Raw genomic sequence first — 15,872 nt, forward strand, 5'->3', positions numbered from 1 at the left:
TGATTGGTTCAATGGCTTTGGGATTTTTTTTTTTTTTTTTTTTTTTTAGCTTTTCTGAGCCTTGATTTCTCCCTCATTAAAATGGCCATTTCCCACCTTCCCCCTACCCACCCCATCCCACCCCTGCCCTTCCACTCCCGCAGGGCAAGACAGGGCTGACCACCCGCCGGTTCCAAGCTGGGTTCTCACGGTCTTCCGCTGCTGCGCAGCGGGGCTTGGCAGGGGTAACATCACTGCTGTAAATTCCATTCGCGGCAGCTGGCACGGCTTCCAACAGGCTGCGGGGCGCAGCACAGGGAAAGACGCCGTCATCCCTTTCCCTCCCTGCCCTGAGAGCTGGCAAAGTGTCGCCAGACAGTAAGGTTCCAGGCAGAGATCCAGCATGTGGGGCTGGCGGGACCCCGGCAAGAGGACATGCCTACCTGGCCAGGAGAAGCCAAGCCACGACCCAGCCTGGCAGGTGGAAGTTGCCGCCAAGCACGGGGCCTGCAGGAGGAAGGCAATGGGAGAAATGTGGGCAGGTTCGAGTTGGCTCTTCCACTCGCAGCAGCGGGACGAGAGGCCTGGAGATGCCTCCCTGCTGGGGCTCAGTGAAAGCCTTCGGGCCAGAGGGCGGCCTGGAGGCCTTCAAAGCCAGACCTCACATTCCAAATCCCTCTGCAGCGGAGAAAACTTTGTTGGTGCCTTTGAACCAAGAGCTTGTCTGGGAGAAAGGGATGGGGAGTCTTAGGTGAGAGAAATTTCCCACACTCTCGGGCTGGAACAACAAAGAGATGCAAATTTCCTGGCCAGATGTGAATGGGTGGCAGAGGTAGGGCAGGTGCCAGTCATGATACTTCACACATGGGCAGGAAGCTGTGCCTGTTACCACCCCACCCCTGCATGTGTTCCTAGTGTCTGTGCCTAGAGAGACGTGTGTGTGTGGGGGGCGGGGGTAATGGGTATACAGAAATATATTAACTTATTTAGCCTTCTTAGTACCATCCAGAGAAGGAAAGTGGTTTGCTCCAAGTCACCCAGCTAGAAGGGGGAGGTCTACAATAAAAGCCAGTTCTGTCTGACACATGTGGCCTTCTGACTGAATCCGAATTTTTTAGATCTGTGAAGTTTGGATTTGGCCAAGGGGCTGCACTTGGGGATCTGGAGGGCCACGTGTGGCCTTGAGGCCACAGGTTCTCCACCCCTCGGAAGATACAGTGGCTGCTGAGTGGGAAGCCATCAGGTGGAGCGAGGGGGAAAGGAGCTACCAAGTTATTTTACACGTGAGATCACCCACTGCTTCTGTTATCTATTGCACTATAACAAATTGTCCCCAGACTTAGCAACAACTACTCCAAAAAGAACTATTTTTTCCCCTCATGACTCTGAATTGGCCAGGCAGTTCTTTTGCCTCAGGTGGTATTGGCTGGAGCCCTGGGATGGCTGGAAGGTCCAAAATGGCTTCACTTGCTTGGCCAGCAAGAAGGTGCTGACTCCCAGCTGGGGCTTTTGTTCCCACTCATGCACCTCTCCACATGGCTGCTTGGGCTTCCTCATAGCATGGCAGCTGGGCTCCAATAAGGAGCATTCCCAAAGAGGGGACAGCAGATGCTAGATCTCTTGAGGGCTAGCCTCAGAAGTCACCCAGTGTCACATATGCCACATTTCATTGCTCTACAACAAGTTATAGGGCCAGCCAATTTCAAGGGGAAGAGAAATATATCACTGTGTTGTGTCTGGCTCTAGCTCTTGCTACTTGCCCTCCCAGGCTGGAGTGTGGTGGCTCCATCATAGCTCCCTGCATCCTCAAACTCCCGTGCTCAAGCAATCCTCCTGTCTCAGCCTCCCGAGTAGCTGGGACTACAGGCATGTGCCACCACGCCTGGCTAATTTTTTTTAGTTTTTGTAGAGATGGGGTCTCATTATGTTGACCAGGCTCAAGGCAGCACTGGCTGAAATATTTCTTGAGCTAAAAACAATATCCAACACAGTTAACTTTTAAAATGATTAATTATGTCTGAAATATTTTGCAATAAAAGTCATTTTTTAAATCTTGTGGGGCTTTGAATTCAGCAAGGTAATTGTTAATGTACAGCTGTGCTCACAGAAAAGAGAAAGGCCTGAAAAAAAGAAGAGAACTGAGAACCAGACCAGGAAGGGCATGGGCTGGTTTTCTGACTCACTCATGAGGTGAAGTGTTAGTCTTGTGAATTATGGGCTATTTTTGAGCTTACATGGAACAAGAGCTGTAGCCTTAGACCAACACAAGGTGGGGAGGTTGATCTATTTAAATCCAGGAGTTGCAGGGTTTGCCCTCAGTGGAAGGCTGGGCCAGAGTAACAGTGGGATGGCAAGGAAGCTCATCGTCTCTCCCTGGATGAAAACAGTTTCCACCAATAATGTGAAACCCTAGGGCTGGGTCTCCATTAGCATAGGATTTGAATTGAGACTATCTGCATGGCCCAGAAGCTTCCAACCTGAGAAATTACCATCAATATTGTTCTAGGCTTGGTGACACACATGGACACTTTAGCAGAAACCAACGCAAAACTGCTCTGAAGGGGTGTTCCCATAACCACTGTTAGAAATCCTAATGGATTATGAGGTGGAGGGAACATTCTAAGGATGCGCCAACTATACAATTAAAGACATAGAAAAGCTTTGAAACTATGAAAAAAGACTAGACAGAGTTTTGAAAGAACCAAGTAGAATTTCTAGAATGAAAAATGTTGGTATTAAAAGCTGAGATGACAAGTTAAATAGAAGAAAAACACTTGAGAATTAAGTGAACTAGAAGATAAATCCGAGGAAAGTACTCAATGCATTACAGAGATGAAGAGATGGAACAAAAAAATGAGAAGGTAGGAGACATAGACAATAGAACACATGCAAAAGATCCAAGATGACATCCATAACGAAAATTTTTAACTTTTTTGTGCCATAGATCCCTTCTCAGAATCACGTATTTAAAGGTATAAAATAAACATAAGATTATGGAAAAAATCCAATTATGTTGAAATACCATTACCAATATGCTTTAAAATCAGCCCAGTTGAAGTACACATTACATATGATGAAATGCATGCATTTTGAGGGGGCAGTTTAATGAGTTTTGGTAACTGCACTGCCCCTGCCACCACATTAACGAAGGTTCCTGTTAATCCCCCAATCCCCACCCCTGCCCAAGAAACTGATTTGCCTTGTCACAATATATTAGGGATATATTCATGCACTTTTCATATAATAAGATGCCACACAGCAGCTAATACCATAATTTCTGTACATAAGTTTTGGACCTAACTGGCTGACTGAATTCCCTTATTATTTGTATTCATTTCTGATAGTCTTGAGTTTTCCAGATAGTCATTTCACCTCATCTGCAAATAAGGGTAATTTTACGTCTTGCTTTCCAAACGATACACAAATTTCTTCCTATTTTTTTTCTTTCTTCTTTTCTTTTTGTTTGAGACAGGGTCAAACAGGCTGGAGTGCAGTGGTGTGATCATAGTTTACTGCAGCCTCGAATTCCTGGGCTCAAGCAATCCTCCCACCTCAGCCTCCCAAGTAGCTGGGACTATAGGCATGCGCCACCACGTCTGTCTAATTTTTTTTATTTTTTGTAGAGATGGGATCTCACTATGTTGACCAGGCTGGTCTTGAACTACTGGCCTCAAGAGATCCTCCTACCTTGGCCTTCCAAAGTGCTGGGATTACAGGTGTGAGCCACTGTGCCCAGCTCTTCCTATTGTCTAACTGCATTGGCTAGTATCCTTAGGACAACATTAAGTGATAGTGATCACAGTCAATGTCCTTACGTTTCCAGACTTTAATGGGAAGAATTCTGTTTTCCCAGAGAGCATGAAATTCACTTCGGGGTTGAGGGGTCTGTATGTACATCTATTCCTATCATGTTAAGATCAGTTTTATGAAATACCGTTTCAGCATCTCTGGAAGTGATCATATAATTTTTCATTTTTGATCTTTTTAACAGTGAATTATAATAAAAGACTTCCTGAAATTGAATGCATTTCAGAAATTTACTTCCTCAGTTATGGTGTTTAAGTCTTCAAATACGTTGCTGGAATCTATTTGCCAAAATTTCATGTTAAAGTTTTACAGCAATACAGCCATGTGCTGCATAATAACATAACAACATTGCCTTTTTTTTTTTTTTTTTTTTTTTTAGAGCCAGGATCTTGTTCTGTCATCCAGGCTGGAATGCAGTGCCATGATCATAGCTCACTGCAGCCTCTAATTCCTTGGCTCAAGCGATCCTCCCACCTCAGCCTCCCAAGTAGCTGGGACTACTGCATAATGACATTTCAATCAGTGCTGACCTGCACATATGACAGTGGTCCCATAAGATTACAAAGGAGCTCAAAAATTTCTATCCCCTTAGTGATATCCTAGCTGTTGTAACATCATAGTGCAATGCGTCTCTCACGTGTGTGTGGTGATACTGGCGTAAACCAACCTGCGCTGCAAGTCGTATGAAAGTATAGCACATATAGGAGGGCCACTTCACTTGAGCCCAGGAGTTCGAGGCTACAGTGAGCTATGATGGTGTCACTGTAATCCAGCCTTAATGACAGAGCAAGACTTTGTCTCAAAAAAAAAGTATAACACAAACAATTATGGACAGTACATAATACTTGATAACTATTACTGGTTTATGTATGGACTATGCTATACTTTTATCATTATTTTAGAGAATAGTCCTATTTATATACATATAAAAAACAGCCACAGACAGGTCCTCCAGGAAGTATTCCAGAGGAAGGCATTGCTATTGTAGGCAATGACAGCTCTGTGTGTGTCATTGCCCTTGAAAACCTCGCAGTGGGACAAGACGTGGAGGCAGAAGACAGTCGTATTGCTGTTCCTGACCCTGTGTAGGCCTAGGCTAATTTGTGTCTTAGTTTCTAACAAAAAAGTTTCAAAAGTAAAAAAAAAAGTTTATAGAATAAGATTGTAAAGAAAGAAATTTTTTTGTCCCATTGTACGATGTGTTTAAGTATTTTTAAGTGTTATTACAAAAAAGGCAAAAAGTTTAAAAAAATTTATAAAGTAAAAATGTTACCGCAAGCTAAGGTTAATTTATTACTGAAGAAAGTTTTTAATAACGTTAGTGAGGCCTAAGTGTACAGTGCTCATAAAGCCTGTAGTAGTGCACAGTGATGTCCTGGCCTCACATTCACTCACCACCCACTGAGTCACCAAGAGTGACTTCCAGCCCTGCAAGCTCCATGCATGGTAAGTGCCCTATACCGATGTTCCTTTTTTTTTTTTTTAATCTTTTATACTGTTTTTTTTTTTTTTTTTTTTTGAGACAGAGTCTCACTTTGTTGCCCGGGTGCTAGAGTGAGTGCCGTGGCGTCAGCCTAGCTCACAGCAACCTCAAACTCCTGGGCTGAAGCAATCCTCCTGCCTCAGCCTCCCCAGTAGCTGGGACTACAGGCATGCGCCACCATGCCTGGCTAATTTTTTCTATATATATTTTTAGTTGTCCAGATAATTTTTATTTCTATTTTTAGTAGAGACGGGGTCTCGCTCTTGCTGAGGCTGGTCTCGAACTCCTGACCTCAAGCGATCCACCCGCCTCAGCCTCCCAGAGGGCTAGGATTACAGGCGTGAGCCACCTCGCCCGGCCTATACTGTATTTTTATTGTGCATTTGCTATGTTTCAATACACACCCACCATTGTGTTCCAGTCGCCTACAGAATTCAGTGCGGTCACATGTGTCCAGGCGTGTAGCCCAGGAGCCGCAGGCAGTGCCATACAGCCTAGGTGTGCAGCGGGCTGTCCCATCCAGGGTGTGGAAGTGCACCCCGCGGTGTTTACACAATCAACAATCACCTAAGGGATGTGTTTCTCAGGATGTATCCCATTGCTAAGTGACACGACTGTATTTAAAATGTATTTGTTCTGAAGTGTTCTCCTTTGAATGCTGTTATTGGGTTTTAATATTAATGATATGCTCACGTCATTAAAAGAATCAAGGGCTTTTTGTTTTCTCACCTCTGGAGTAGTGTCAACGCCACCCGTGTGCTTGGCAGGCAAAGCAGGGATGTGCTCAGAGTCCACTGGGGTCTACTTCTTTGTTCAAAGATTGTTTTCTTTTTAAATTAATTAATTTTTGCTTTTAAAAACTTCTTGTCCTCTCCTTTCCTAGGATTATTGTGATTATGTTGAGCATCCTCAGGTGAGAGAGGGGCCGGGTTGTCCAGGTGGGCCCAATGTCATCACAGGCATCCTTAAAGCGCGGGGGCGGGGTCAGAGCCAGGAGGAGGCAGTTGGACACCAGACACAGGCTCGGAGAGGAGAGAGGTTTGAAGGTGGAAGGGCCCTAAGCTAAAGAACGCAAGTGTCTTCTAGAAGCCAGAGAAGGCAAAGAGCAGGTTGTCCCCAGAGCCCCCGGAGGGACACGACCATACTTCTGACCGCTCAACGGTAAGTTACAAATTCGTGTTTTAAGCCATGGAATTTGTAGCAATTTGTAACAGCAATAACAGGACGCTAAACAACTGTATCACAGCTTAAAAAATATCTTTTATAACTGTATATCAGTATAATTGATTTCCTTTGTAATCCTATGTATTTTATGCATTTAAAAACAGTATTTTAAGAGGGAATCTGTAGGCTTCAGCAGGCTGCCAGAGGAGTGTGTGGAACCAAAGAGGGTTAAGAATTCTTGACCTCCATTTGCTCCCTTTCGATTTCATCTGGTGTCATGGCTTTGAATACCACCTACAAGCCAGTGACTCCAGAAATGTGTACCTTCAGGCTAGGCCTCTCTTCTGAATGTAAGATCTGGTCCCTGCCACCTGCCAGGCCTTGTGTCCCCTCTGGCGTGGGCTCGCTCCTCTCTTCAGCAGCTCCAGCTGCTTCCCAAGCCCCTCATTGCCTCCCTCCCTCCCTGCTTCATTCCCCTGCAAGGCTGCGGTCACCTGCTGGGAAACCACAGGTGAAGCCTGTTGCAGGGCCTCTGCCTCGGTCCCAGCTACAGGGAAGGCTGAGGCAGAAGGTGGCTTGAGTCCAGGAGTTCGAGGCTGTAGTGCGCCATGATCACGCCTGTGAATGGCCACTGCATTCCCACCGAGGCAACATAGTGAGACCCTGTCTCACAAAAAAAATCCAAAACTCATAACCCATATATGTATGCTTGTTTATGTGTAAACTCCGTGAGAATAGGATTTGTCTATGCGTGAATCCATTCTTAGTGCTTAGAATAGTGCTGACCCATAGGAAGTGTTTAATTCCCATTAGTGGAAGGAAGGTGGGAGGAGGAACCTTCCTGAATCCCTTTGTGTTCGGTGGATCTCTTGCGTGCAGTTTACATTGCCTTTGCTTTGTTATTCAGTCTAAGACTTATTGTAACAGGGGAGCTTAGTCCATGTATATTTATGGATAAGAGAAAATATGTTTGGGTTTAGCTCCGTCTGCATATTTATGTTGAAAATATTTCACTATTTGGTCTGTGTTTGCTTTGTAGGGTAAATGTCTTATAGTTTGGAAATTTTGTGTCTTTGTACTAGTGATTGCTTTTATGTCACATTACGCTGCTCGGGGTGCCATGACAAAATACCGTGGACAGGGTGCGAGGAAAACTTAAATCACAGAAATGTATTTTCTCACAGTTCTGGAGGCTGGAAGAGGTCAGGGTGCCAGCATGATTGGGTTCTGGTGAGGGCTACCTTCTTAACTAGCCTCACATGGCACAGAGAGAAAGCAAGCTCTTGTCTCTACTTATAAGGGCACTAATCCCATCATGAGGGCCCCATCCTCATGACCTCATCTAAACCTAATTACCTCCCAACAGCCCCACATCCAGACCCCATCACATTGGGGCTTAGCGCTTCAGCATATGGATTTTGGGGGGACACAGTTCAGCCTATAGCATATATGTTTACAAAACTCTAGGTCCTCTATTTCTTTAAGCAATGTTTTAACTTCTTACTATTAGGAATAAATTACAGTTCTTCCTCCTCTTGTATGATTCTTATTGGGATTAATCTTTATTACCTATACCACTAGTGCTTTAAATGATCACTTTTGACCACTAGCTATAAAAGACGAGGAAATTGATGTACTTACAGTCCCTGTTACCTTTTCCCTTTCCCCTCAGTTAGTTATACCATTGCTATATTCCTAGAGATTATAAATTTTAATATCTTTCTGTAACTATAATCCTCACATTTGTTTTGGTTTAAGTTCTTCAGCTAAATAGATGCAGTGCTTACATATAGTCCTTCTAGTTTCTCCATTTATTTTTGGTTAGCTGAAGTTCATTCTTGGGTAGATTATTCAGGAAGGACTTGTGAAGATTATAATCTGAGTTTGCACATAATTTGTTATATATGTATATAACACATGTATTTTATGTGTGAAAAATGCTTGAGCAATAATTGGCTTGGTATAAAATTCTTGGGTTACACCTTTATTGTGTTGAGGGGTTGGAAGCCATTGCTTGACTGTCTTCTAGCATTGAAGGTTACTGTGTAAAAGTCTAAGCCAGTCCAATTATTTTCCCCCTTAAAGATGACTTTATATCTGTATATCCGATAGAGTCTTGTCTTTTCCTTTTCTATAAAGTACACTAAATTTATTGGGATATATGTCAGTGTTGGTCATACTATCTCATTTTTTTTCACTGGGACTTAATATACACCTTTTCAGTATGTTGATTTGAGCCATTGTATTTTTAGAACACTCTCTTGGCTTATTTTAAGTATTTTTCTGTTCCATTATTTTTGCTTTCCCCTCTGGAAATACTAAGTGTATGTAGTACTTCTTGGATCTTCGTGTCTGTCATTTTCTATTTATTTTAAACTTTTCTTTGTCCATTTCCACTGTTTGCTCAATCCTGGTGTATTGTTTTTCCTTCTCTTCCTTTTTATGGTTTCAGGATCACTTATTTTCAGTTGTGCTGCATCCTCCGTGGACGGGGCGTCTGCGATGGTTTTATTTCCATCTGCCTCTTCTTTCCTTACCTCTGCCACTTCATGTTCATCTCCTCATCTCGCCTCACCATCTCTTTTTTGAGATCTTGTACATCTGCCCTGAACTTATTTTAAAGCAAACTTATTGACATGTATGACATACCTGCAGAAAAGTTACAAATCATAAATGTACAGGTCAATAAATTTTCATCCATGTAACCAGCCACGAAGCCAAGAAATAGAACTAACCAGCACCCTGGAAACTTCCCCTTGTGCTGACTGTCACTCACGGATTGCCCCAAGGACAACTGTTCTGAGTTCTGGCACCATAGATAAGTGTGCCTGTCACTGGGCATAATGGAATCATATATATTCTTTTGGGCCTGGCTTCTTTTATTCAACATAATGTTTTTGGGATTCTTTCCTGCTTTTGCATGTATCTGGTTTGTTCTTTTTGCTGCTGATTGTATTTTATTGGATGAATATACTGCAGTTTACTCATCCATTTTACTGTTGGTAGAGATTTGGGTTGTTTGCAGTTTGGTTATTATGAATAGTGCTATAGGGAATGCGTCTTTTGGTCAACACATCTATGCATTTTTGTTAGGTACATATAGGAGTGGGTCAGAGGATGTATGTAGGTTAGCCTGGATTTTGTGAAAGTGCTAACCTGTTTTCCAGTGAGGTTGCACCAGTGTGCACTCCCATGAGCAGTACGTGAGTGTTGCAGCCACTCCACGTCCTGACCGGCACTTGGTGTTGCCTTTTTCATCTAGGCATCATGGTGGGTGTGCGGTATGATTGCATTGTCATTTGCATTTTCTTGATGACTCATGAGGTTACTTTGTACCGCCCCCCTCCTTTTTAATCAAAGTTGACTGTTTCAGTAAGTGCTACAACTTCATCATGGTCATGTTTGATAAAAATTTCCATCTCCTTCTAGGCAGCTTTGACTAATGGTGTGTACTTTATTCGTATTTGCTTTTCTTGTTCCTTTTTTTTTTTTTTTTAAGAGATGGGGTCTCGGTATGTTGCCCAGGTAGGACCTGAACTCCTGGGCTTAAGCCATCCCCAGCCTCAGCCTCCCAAGTAGCTGGGACTAAGACAGGAGCCACTGCGCCCAGCCACCTTTTCTCCTTTTTGACTGCAGCGTCTGCATACATCCTGTGCTGCCTCCTTCTGATTATCCGTCATGTTTGAGTGAGGCACGTCTAGACCACCTCGATGTCAGGAGTTGATGGTTAGACGGGTCCTGGGCCATGTTCTAGGACAGCAGGTGTTCTTGGGACACAGAGATTCATGTGAGTGAAGCCCTTTAAGCTTCACTTCCACCTGTCAACTGAGTTCATCGGATGCAGGCTCACGATGGACCGCTGCTGCCCCCGCCCAACCTCACCGACAGATTCTTCCTGCCGACAAGCTTGTCTGCGCCACTCGTCATTCGGCCCTTGCCCTCCCCAGCTGTGCACCCGGGTCTGGGCAAGCCCCCACCTGAGCGTCCTGTCATGCTTTGTTCCCTGGGGTGTGTCATGACTTTGGAGAAGTATGCTCCACTGGCTCTCTCTGGGATCCGTGACAGTCTTTGCACACCCCTGTGTAATGGTCACGTCGGTTGGCAGCCCTTCCTCATACTTCTGTGGTTCAGGGTTTCAGATGTCTCCTAGTGTCATTAGTGCTAACATTTGAATTTCTGCTTCCTGTTCTTGCTGCTTTTGGGTAGATTTGGAGAGAAGTGGCTGAGAAGGCTGCATTATCCTGGCATTTTTAAACTGGAAGTCTTCTACCGGGTTCCGTCACCTGTCTAACCAGCCAGTGTCTATTTAAAGGGCAGCAGCAGCAGAGGAGAGCACATTCAACAGCTAAATCTAGGGATGTAGACACTCAAATCTGCACTGTTAGTGCTTTTCAGTAGAGAAGTGTACAGACTGCTGGGTGAGAGCCATATATATAAAGATTGCAGATTACAATAGAGCCTGCAGTTAGGGGTTGAATTGTGTCTCCCCAAATGTTGAAGTCCTAACCCCCGGTACCTGTGAATGTGATTATTGGGAAACAGGGTCTTTGCAGGCGATCAGGTTAAGATGGGGTCATTAGGTCAATAGGTCCTGATCCAATATGACTGGTGTCCTTATAAAAAGAAATTTGGACACAGAGACAGATACACACATAGGGAGAGCCCCATGTGAGGAGACACAGGGAGAAGATGCCAAGGAACCCCTGAGGCTATCAGAAGCTGGAGAAAGGCCTGGAACAAATCGTTCCCCAGCACGTTCAGAGGCAGAACAGCCCCACGGGCACCTTGATTTGGGACTTCTGGGCTCCAGAGCTGCGAGAGAATAAATTTCTGTTTTTAAGCCACCCAGTCTGCAGTACTTGGTTACGACCGCCCCAGGAGCCAGTCCACCCATCTCTGTGCCTGCTCAATGTCAGCATCCCTTCCTTGCACTGAGGCCAGGGTCCCGAGGGTGACAGTTCACATGTTACCCCCCAGGATCACCCTGCCAGAGCAGCACAGTGTCTGGGGACAGCAGGGAACAACTAAGCATAAAGAAGGAGCCTCTGGCACAGCCTGGAGTCCCCATCAGTGTCCCCGACTGCACTCAAAATAACAACAGGATCCTGACACCCCCCCAGGCCCTCACTGTGTGTCCTTGCCCGCCTCCCAAGCCTCGTCTCTAACTGCTCCATCCGTGCTGAACTGTTCACCTTGGCATCACCCAGGAAGCTCCCTCAAGCCCCTTCCCGTCAACCCCTCACCCACCCCAGAGACAAACACTGTCCTGATGTTCTCCCACCACATGTATAGAGCTCCTATACACACAGTCATACAGCAGGTGCATTTTATTCAGCATAATGCTGTTGGAGATTCATATCCATTGTAGGAATACACAGTACTACAATTTGTTTATCCATTCACCAGTCGATAGACATGAAGTTTCTCTCCAGTTTGGGCTTGTTCTGTATGAATTAACTGCTGTGAACATAGTTCAGCACAAGTCATTGCATGGACATATGTTTCATTTCCCTTGGATTCCTAGGAGTGAGATTGCTGGGGTCATGTGACAAGTATATAGTTAACCTCATAAGAAATCGCCCAAATGTTTTCCAAAGTAGGTGTATCATTTTACATTCCCAACAACACTGAGAGTCCAGGTGCTCCAAATCCTCACCAACATTTGGTGGTGTCTTTTTAATTTCAGCCATACTGATGGGTGTGTAGTGGTATCTCATTCAAAATTGCACTTGTGCACAATATACTTTATTTAGCTGCTGTGCCTGTAGCTGAGCTGGGATGGTTCTGCCAATCTCAGCTGGGCTCCCTGACATCTGCAAGTTGGCTTGGGGTGGCCTTTTCTAAGCTGCCATGGTGAGGGCATCCTTGGACCACCAGGGCCGTGGGGCACGTTCTCCTCATGGCAATGGCAGAGGCGCCAGGGGACGAGCAGAAATGTGCGAGGCCTTCGGAGGCCTAGGTCAGAACTGGCCCCCCATCCTTCACCAACAGGCCGTCGGCCAGAGCCGGGGGGACGGCCAAACCCAACGCCAAGGGGTGGGGCATGGACCTGCTCCTTCAGTAGACAGAACTGCAAGGCCAGAGGGCAAAGGGCATAGATACCGGGACAGGAGAAGAACTGGACCAATGACAATGTGATCCCTTCTGTGAACTGCTTACAATTTATGTCTCGTAACAGCGTAGAAAAATGAGTAACTGATTAGTTAATTTCTTGAGTGAATATTTGTAGGAAGCCTTGAGGATGGATGGATCCGTCAATTGTACACAGTGGCCTCTTTCTCAGAGGGCATTTCTCAATTCCCTGGGACTTGAAGGTGTTTCTTGGCCCCTGTCAATTCAAGGTCAGGCCCAGAACCCCGAAGGTCCTTCCCTATGCGGTGCAGGTGGGCTGTGGGCTCAGGTGTGTGTGTCTGTGAGGATCCCAGGACACCCAGTGGAGGTGACGGCAGCGAGTCGCAATGAGCAGCTCGTCTCGCTGGGAAGACCTTCTACGTAGTAACGTCACAGCTACCACTTCTGGCAACTCTGCTGTGTCCCAGGGAGCGCGTTTACGCAGTTCATATATATTAACGCGATCGATCTCCACAGTGACCCAACAAGTTAGCAGGTTAGTTTGGATTATTCGGGTTATTAGAAACAAAAACCCAATTCCAAGTAGCCTAAGCAAGAAATGGAAATTACTAGAAGGCTCTACAGGGCCTCAGAGAGGCCAACAGTGGGAAGACAGCTGAGCCTCTGGGCTCTTCACATGCCCGGGTCATTCTCTCCTGTGGGGGCCAACTTTATCTGCTCCGTGGGAACACAGTGTCACGTGGCCACAAACAGCTCTCAACTTACATGTCCTCAATTTAAGAGGACAGCCAGTCTGAGCCGGAAATTTCTAGTCACAAGGAAGGACTCTGTTTTAAGTAGGCTCAGGCACCCACCTCTGGATGATTTAACTGTGGCCAGGAGTGAGGTCGTGTTATTAGTATGGAAACTTCCAGTTGACTGAAATATGACAGCAGCCAGGCAAAGGCAGCGCTCCCTAGAAAGGACCGTGGGTGAAGCGGGGACAAAACAGTAGGAGTCTTCCATGCTTGTATTTTTATCTCCACGTGACAGATGAGACTCGAGAAATTTGCAGGTCGAGTCATGTTAAGAGGGCAGAAAAGATTTGAATAGACACTTGAGCAAAGAAGATATACAAAAAGCAAATAAGCACATGAGAAAATGATGAAGGGTAAACTGTGGTACATTCTTACAACGGATGCCACGCAGACATAAAAAGCGATGATGCACGGATGCTCACAACATGGAGGAATCTCTTTTCTTCCTTAAAATTGTACATATCTTTAACAGGGGAGTTGCCCTGAGTGTACGCTCCCCAACACGGATGAATCTCCTAAGTATGTTAAGGGAAAGCAGCCAGCTGCGAAAGTCTGCATATTGATAATTCCGTTTATACAAAAATCTCGAAGATAAAACTAGTGCTAGAAAGGAGATCGGGCATCGCCAGGTGCCAGAGCTCTGGGGAGAGAGTTGGGACAGGGCAGGAGAGAACTTCTGGGGACAGGGAACTATTCTGTATCACGACTGCAGTGGTGGTCACACAATGGGATACATTTGTCAAAACTTACACTTAAAATTGGTGAATTTTATTGTGTACAAATTACATCCAATAAAGCAGATTTTTAAAAAAGGAGGAAGCCATTATCGTTTTAGGCATCTCTGTGATAGGTTTTGCCTTTGAATAAACTCAGTAACCTAGAGATGCAGGCCCTGGAGTTAGTCCAAAGTGCATCCAAATCCCTGAGGCCCTGTCTGGCCCCTTGGGTACCTTTCTGACTTCTCTAAACCCCAGCAACCTCATCTGTAAAACTGGGGATGACAACAGTGCCTGGCTCACGGGTTTGCTGTCGTGAATGATGGAGGGAGGCAGGTAACTCCTCAGCGCAGCGGTGGTCATTTAGCCCGGCCTCGGTAATACGAGCTATTATTACTACTGCCTAAGGCCACACAACTTGTAAGTGGCAGATTCAGGGCTCAAACTGAAGTCAGTCCCCAAACCCTAGCTCCCGCCGCCACACCGCACTGCCTCGCGAGCGCCCCCCAGCGGCGCGCGTCTGGCCGTTCGGCTTCCCTGGTAGAACACAGAGATCAACCGACAAGTGGATCTGGTCCTGTTTAGTACTCTAAGCAGAAAGCTGACATTTTACTTTTGTAAATGCTTTTTGAAAACAGGGACAGGCTGCAGGTCGGTTTTGATTTTTGCAAACTCTGGGTGAGCAGCAAGGAGAGGGGCCCAGAAGCAGGCAAGGAATGCCGGGGGGCTTGGGGTTGGGGGACAGGCGTGGGCCCCAGCACCAGCGGGTCACCAAGAGACCTGCCCCGCAGACGGGGTCTGGCTCTTCATACTCCCAGCAAGGAAGGAAAGGTGGCCGGCAGGCAGACCCACGGGGACCAGTGGTGGCGGGTGGGGGGCGGGGAGAGAATGAGAGCGAGGTGTGGTCACGAATTGGTCTGTATCTGAGCCGGCAAAGAGAGAGCAACCTGTGGCCACACCCGAACTCTGACAAGGGCAAAGCTGGAGCCCTAAGTATTTAGATACGGGGTCCTAAAGAGCACACTTGACAAGCCGTGAGATCTTAGGAACACTTTGGTGTTTCACATGGCTTTCTTCTTATTCCAACTAAAAATTAACCTGGGAGTCTAAGAACATGGTCGATTTTTAACTCTCTTCTGGGCCTCAGGCTGGTTTTTAACATCAGGAGCCCTTCAGCCCCCCTCAGCTTCAGGGCCAAGGACCACAGGCTTGGGTTCCCCGGGCAGGGTGCCCCTTGGAATCACCTGTGGAGGTAAAAGAACACAGGCACCCAGACTCACTCAGCCCCAGATGCAGACGTGGAATCTTAGTGAGGAGAAGGGTGGCCAAGTGGTGGACATGGTCCTGGGGCCTGGAAATCTGGAACTTTTTAGCTTCACTTGGTGAGGAGCGAGTGAACTTCCAGTCTGCCACCAAGGAAGCTACACTGCAAAGTTGAAGCCAAGAAATAGCACTACAAGCATATATTATTTAGAAATGTGAAGGCAAATACTAGAAGGAACAGCAAAAAGAATCTAAGTGGTTGCCTAAAACTAATCGATGGTGACAGAAGTCAGAACAGTGGTTATTTGGGGGGGCCAGGACTATTAGCTGGGAGGGGGTATCAGAGAATGTTCCAGGGTGCTGGAAAGTGTCTGTATCTTGATATGCGTGGGAGGTGAGCGTACAGTTGGCCCTCCACATCTGTAGCTCCTACATCGGCAAATGCAACCAAATGCAGATTGAAAATATTCAAAAAATTTAAAATAACAGTACAACAATAAAGAATAAACAATATAGTTTAACCAGTATTTACATAGCATTTACATCGTATCAGGTATCATAAGTAATCCAGAGGTGATCTAAAGTACATGG

This window comes from Lemur catta, chromosome 11, assembly GCF_020740605.2.
Source record: "Lemur catta isolate mLemCat1 chromosome 11, mLemCat1.pri, whole genome shotgun sequence".
Lineage (NCBI taxonomy): Eukaryota > Metazoa > Chordata > Mammalia > Primates > Lemuridae > Lemur > Lemur catta.